The sequence below is a fragment of the Lycorma delicatula genome, chromosome 2, assembly GCF_047948215.1.
Source record: "Lycorma delicatula isolate Av1 chromosome 2, ASM4794821v1, whole genome shotgun sequence".
Taxonomy (NCBI): Eukaryota; Metazoa; Arthropoda; class Insecta; order Hemiptera; family Fulgoridae; genus Lycorma; species Lycorma delicatula.
The window spans coordinates 38,319,621-38,325,671 of record NC_134456.1 but is presented as its reverse complement, the minus strand read 5'-3'; positions in this window follow the sequence as shown (position 1 = coordinate 38,325,671).

The window sequence follows — 6,051 nt, the reverse complement described above, 5'->3', positions numbered from 1 at the left end:
AAATAAATAAAATTAATTATAAGCATGTTTTATCTGTGGAAGAGAAAGGATTTATTTTAATGTGATGTATGATTCAGACTCTAAATATTAATTTCAAACGGAAATTAAAGAATTACACACTAATTAATCTATGTCTGAAGTATGCAAACTATATTTGATGAATTCATTCATACATGGAAGCAGTTGTCTAAGAGTGGGAGGAAGATTGTAATTATCTTATTTGAATTTTGATAAGCATCGATCATTCTTTCTTATAAAGCTAATTTAACTAAATTAATAATTAAAAATGAACATCTTAGGCTCTTGAATGCAGGACCTCAATTACTCCATTCTCAACTTTGTGAGAAATACTGGATAACCAATGGTAAAAACATCATCAGATCAGTTCTACACAAATGTCTGACATGTTTTCATTTCAAGGCAAAGCAATTAATGGGACTACTGTCAAAATGCCTGTCATCTAATCCTGGTTAGATACTCAGCTGAACGTAGACGTTTTATCTTCTTCATTATAATAGGGTCATTCTTCTTACTTTTTTATACCCCAGCAGTTTTTAATATCTAAAGTTTTTTTTTCATTTATCTTGATATTAGCTCTTCAAATTTATTTTGCCATTTTTTTGAACAATTCTAATGAACTTTTTATGATGAAAATTATAATTATAGTTATTTTTTAAATGTCTCAAAAACATCTAAAACATGAGCATTGATTGCAGTAACTTTTCAGTAACAGTAACAATTTGTTACATCCATATGAATGCAATATTGCCTTGGCTACCATTTGAAATAAAAGTTTAAGAAAAATACTTATACTGGAAAACTTAACAGTAACCTTTTTTACTGAATGTCATAAAATTCATCAAAGAACTGATTTTATATTATTAAAATCTCTTTAAGGTGCAACTCTATTTGAACAACATCCTCTATGAACAATTTTTTTCCTTGCAATTTTCCTATAAAAGATCCTATAAAGTAGTAAGTAATCTTTCATTCTGAACTACATAATGCCTTATGTTATAAGTTATATACATGATTATGTAACTTCTATGTGACATTGAATCAAATTTTTTAGCCTATGAAATTCTTTTCATCAGTATCTTGAGATAAATCGTATGATGCAATTGGTGACTAAAATGTAATTAACTAATAATTATAGCATATTACATTTTGTTCTAATAATTTACAGACATTGAGGGGGGAGCTTGATAATATCGCCACTTAAGCGTAAATCTTGAGCGTGAGATATGATATGGAAGTGGAATTTTGTAGTGTATGAAAATACCATGCCTAATCGGGATTTAAACCCAGGACCCTGGATGGAAGGCTGAGATGTTACCACTCATATTTATGAATTATTAAATTCGTTTCATCAAGATTAGCTCCAAATTATTCTCATTCATTAATAGCGCTGATGAATGAGATATTTAACACTGCAACATAGAGACAATGCTGTGATTGGTAGATATCTTAAGTAACAGAATAACATAATGTTCAATATAATCAAAGGATTACAGTACAACCATTTAAACAATACGTAAAATATATAAGAAGACAACACAGTAACTTTGTTATTCTTGAGAATGATTATATTATTATCTGCAGAGATTTTCAACTTTGTCAGGTCATCTAAAACTATCAATGGCATCTAATTAACTTATGGTATTACATGCACCAATAGCAAATTAGGATGTTTGTTAATTATTATGTACAAATGAATGATAATATCTTGTGTACTTAGTATGAAATTCCAGTATCTGTTTAAAAGAAATTAAAAAAGCAAATTAATCTTTGTAATATTATAGTTATAATTGAAATAATTAAACTAATTTGATTATGAAATTTTTAACATTATTCAATTTTCATTTGTACAAAATATGAATATTTCCTAGCAGTGTTTTGCAGCAGAATACATGACAAATCATTAAATTGATTAATATTAAATTAATACAAGCTTATCATCACTACATTATTCAACTAGGAGTTTTTTTTAGAATGCTGTTCTGTTAAACTTGTTTTTTTGTTTTTCTTTCATTAGTTTAGCTAATTTTGATGCTCAGACATAATTGTGTTTACTATGTCATGACCATTAATGGCAATAGTTCATAGTTCATTATTTAACAGCAATATAGCACATTGTATTTTCTTTACTTTTTTATCATGTAGACACCATGAAGTGAAATTTTTTAATAATTTGTTATTAGAAGTATGGCATTTGTTACTGATCATTATGAAGGTGGAAAGAAGGCAGCCCTTTGAAAGATATGAAGACCATTTCAGTCTTAATACTACACAGTTAATACTGCCTACAGAGTATATAAATAAATTAATTTAACTTAAATTAATAATTAAAAATGAACATCTTAGGCTCTTGAATGCAGGACCTCAATTACTCCATTCTCAACTTTGTGAGTAATACTGGATAATCAATGGTAAAAGCATCATCAGATCAATTCTACACAAATGTCTGACATGTTTTCATTTCAAGGCAAAGCAATTACAGCAATTAATGGGACAACTGTCAAAATACTGCACTGAAATTACTTACAAGCCATTCACTAACTGTGGAATAGACTATGCAAAACCTTTTATTAATATATCAAGGTGGGCTGCACTCAAATATTAGGATAAAATGTTATGTTGCATAATTTGCATGCCTGTCTACCAAAGCTATAAATTTAAATTAGTCAGCGATTTATCAACTGATGCATTTATAGCTGCATTAAGAAGATTTGTCTCAAGAAGAGATTTGTGTTCTATCCTATACAGTGATAAATTCTAGACTACAAAAGCCGGTTCAGCACTAGAAGTAAATAATGCACTGCAATGCATTACATCTCTACAATGAGAACATAAGAAGAAAAATAAATAGCAAACTTTTCGTCTGAAAAGGGGATTCAATGGCACTTTATTCCGCCAAATTCACCACATTTCAGAAGCTTATGGGAAGCTGCGGTAAAGTCAATAAAATATCTTTTAAGATGTGTGGCAGGAAATTTAGCTTTAACCTTTGAGGAGCTCATTATTACATTGACCCAAATAGAAATTTGTCTTAATTCTCAGCTTCTTTGTAGAGTTTCTTCAAATTCCTCTGATCCCCAACATTTACCTCCAGGACACTTCTTTATTGGTAGTCCTCTTACTTCTCTACTCTCTACCTAATCTTAATGTAACTGACGTACCTTTAAACAAGCTTAACAGATGGCAGTTAGTTCAACAAAGTATTCAGACCATTTGGCACTGATTACCTATCTCAACTTTAACAATGTTCTAAATGGAGAGCTGAGCATCCATCACTTCAACCTGGAACTCTAGTTTTATTAAAAGAGAATAACACACCATCACTGCAGTGGAAACTAGGCGTTATTGATGATATACATCCTGGACCAGACAACCTTGTTCAAGTAGCTACAATTCTAACACCAATGGAGACTTGTAAAAGCTCTATGACCAAGATATGTCCATTACCCACCAGTGACTGAAACATTTTTTATTATTATTTGTTTTTTATATTCAGTTTCCTTTTTTTTAACTTTAAGAAATCATACAGATTTCTGGTGGGTGATATGTTCAGGCAGCACTGCTGTCTGGCATCATGTGATGTTAAATATCAGTTTTTCCTTACTTTCAACATAATCTGTTTGTATTTTATTCACTAACTGTTATTGCGTAGCATGCAACCATATGATACGGCCTAGTCAGATGTGTATGGCGGGCAATATGTTCAGACAGCTCTGTATGATTCACTCGACTGTACCACACACAGCTCCTGGCGGTTCATTCGGCTCCATCTACACTATATAAGCCGGTTCAGCACTAGAAGCTGGCAATCCAGCAGTTCAGTCTCGTCTTGATCTATCATTTGAAAACTCATATTTTTCAGTTAAAATTTGCACACACAGTAGACATATACATACATTAAATTATATATATTTTTCAACAATGTAATACAAATTAAATTAAATCATGAACATGTTAATATACAATTGTTAATTCAAATCAGTATTTGTTTATTTACAGTCCACTTAACCATAAACAAAACAATTTTCATTTTAAAGTAAAGTACAGGATTTTATTTTTATTCAGTTTTTTCTATCACTTATACTGTCAGAAAATCTTATTTAATCATTTTTATTTATTTCATACTGAAGCTGTTTGATTACCATTCACTAAACAGGTACTTCTACATTTCCTTTAAGAATACAAGGTATAAGATTCTATCCTACAGATTAAAAAGTTACAAAAAATGAATGTATCCATCTATATTTCATCAATTATCTCTAGATAAATGCATATACCATAAAATATGTGTTTGTTTTATATATAAGTAAGAACATTATTTTAAAACAATAGTTTTAAAATGACGGTATGCAAACATTTATAAACATTAATGTTACTTCCCTAGTTATTTATTATTGATTACAGTTTTTGTTACATATATGTTTATGTTATATGAGGGTCCAGTTACTTTATTTTACTCAAACCGCTATGCTGATTATGAAAGTATTTTCACAAGAAACAAGCACAGTACCTCTTAATTTCTATGTTTGTGTATACCATTAATAATAAAATGTGTTTGTAATACGAGAAAAAGTTTTATACAGTTGCGGTATGGAAGATGAAAGGTAAGTGACACCGCTTATAGTAATAAGTTTTTCTTTCTCTTATTTTGTTTGTTTGTGTATGGACAAGTGATTCTGCTCAAAATAGTTACAACTTTATGTTTGTGTTATTCTGCCTAAAATACCTGTTGATATGAGAGTGTTTTCAGTGGCCATTTAGATTAGTAACATTCATAGCAAGGAGAAATCTGAAAGTGTTACTTAGACAATTTTTTGCTTTGAGAATGCTGACATCATATGACAGCTTTGTAAAATTTACTTATCTCTCAATTTTTTAATGAAAAAAAAAATTAAAATTAAGAAAAATATTTTTTCTTATAATACATTGGGGTGGTCCAGATGAAAGCAGTCTTCAAATGAAAAATAATGTAAGCAGCAAGAGATTATAAAGACTCTTGAGAAGAGAAGAGTACAACATAATGTGATGTTTCTTTACAGAGTTAAATGTAGGCAGGTAGGGAAAACATGGTCCATACCAAAGGATTAGAAAACATGATCTGTTTTAGTGTATTTGTAATAAGATGATCTAATAACATTACCAATAGTTGTTATCATCATTGTTGTACAATAAACTGGGTGCAAGTGTTACAGGTTTTAATGATTTACCACAACTAATGATTTTTTACCTGTCCAGCTAAATGCCCATAAGACAATATTAAAATTTTACATCTTAACGCCTTAGGTTATTTTTTCATATAATAGTAAAAATTCTTAACGGCTATTTTTCAGCATTTCTTAATTAACATGTTGAATTTTTTGTTTCCAGAAAATAGAAACGAGAACTAAAAGTATGAAGCTGCAAATTAAATTTCTGCCTAAACATATGAATCGTTTTAATGACTGGTATTGGCAACAGCTGTAATGCTTGGCTTACATGTGACCCGTTGAAGGTATATGCTGCTCGTGTGATCACAATCTTTTATTATTTAATTTTAAATATTCAGTCAAATTGTTTAATCATCATCATCAGGGAAACGCTTTCTATAGTATAATAATATTTAGCACTGTACTGCAGTTACAAAAGCATTATTTTTAAACATGGTACTGTATGTACATGTAATATTTTATGACCTTTTTCGACAAGGAAAATTATACGAAAACTTTTATTTGCAATGTTATTTTACCATTTCCAAACTTGTAAACATAACCTCCAATTATTATGGGCATAATTAGCACATATACTTCAGCAAAAAAAATTCGTAAAATGCCAATTCATAATAGCCTTAAATTTGATCAGTTATGAATGTAAAAGTAATGTAATAATTAAGAAGATCGCTTTAAAATTAAGCGACCTTTCAAACTGATCAACTTGTTTGTCCAACAAAAGTTTGCAATGGGACAGCTATCAGTCCCATTGTATTTCTGTTTACAGGCATGTATACCGTTCTCAGGGGGAACTGTTTTAAAATTATTTTCAATGGGGTGGAGCTCG